Raw genomic sequence first — 629 nt, forward strand, 5'->3', positions numbered from 1 at the left:
ACGTGTGATGTCCGGAAATTCTGCGAGAAGTGCAGCCCAAGGGGAAGTGTTGGCAACTGATTTTATGCTGCATTGATTTACAGAGGAAACCTTACCATTCACAGCCAAGCCTGTAACACCATCAATAAGACGTTTGGTACGGCAATCCGGCAGCAAGTGGTAGTATGCCATGAAGTCGGAGCCAATGATAGGAGTACTTACGTCGGCGACAATAAAACTCCACGGGAAACTGCGTCGAAGTCCTAAATTCAAATTGAGATGGACCGTCCCGTAAGTTTTTATGGTACTGTTGTTGGCCGCGCTGAGGTCGTAATCGGTGGCATGGCGTCGTTCCCGTAGTAGCCGTTGAGGGTAACAAGATAAGTCGGAACCGGAGTCGACTAAAAATTGGCGTTTTGTTATTTGATCTGTAACAAACAGGCGGCTGCTCGGGTTCGGACAGTCTGTTGCCGCCGCTACTGACTGTCGTTGGAGTTTTCCTGATACTTGCAGGGAGCCTTACATTTGGCAGCCTTTTCTCCATAAGTGCTATGATACCAACACCATCCTTTGCCGTTAGTCAGTTCCACGTTTGAACGGTTACGTGACCTAGAGCGGGAACGTTGCGGGCGTTTAGCACATAATTCGCT

Source organism: Daktulosphaira vitifoliae, unplaced genomic scaffold (genome assembly GCF_025091365.1).
Source record: "Daktulosphaira vitifoliae isolate Bord-2020 unplaced genomic scaffold, ASM2509136v1 Scaffold_1, whole genome shotgun sequence".
Classification (NCBI taxonomy): Eukaryota; Metazoa; Arthropoda; class Insecta; order Hemiptera; family Phylloxeridae; genus Daktulosphaira; species Daktulosphaira vitifoliae.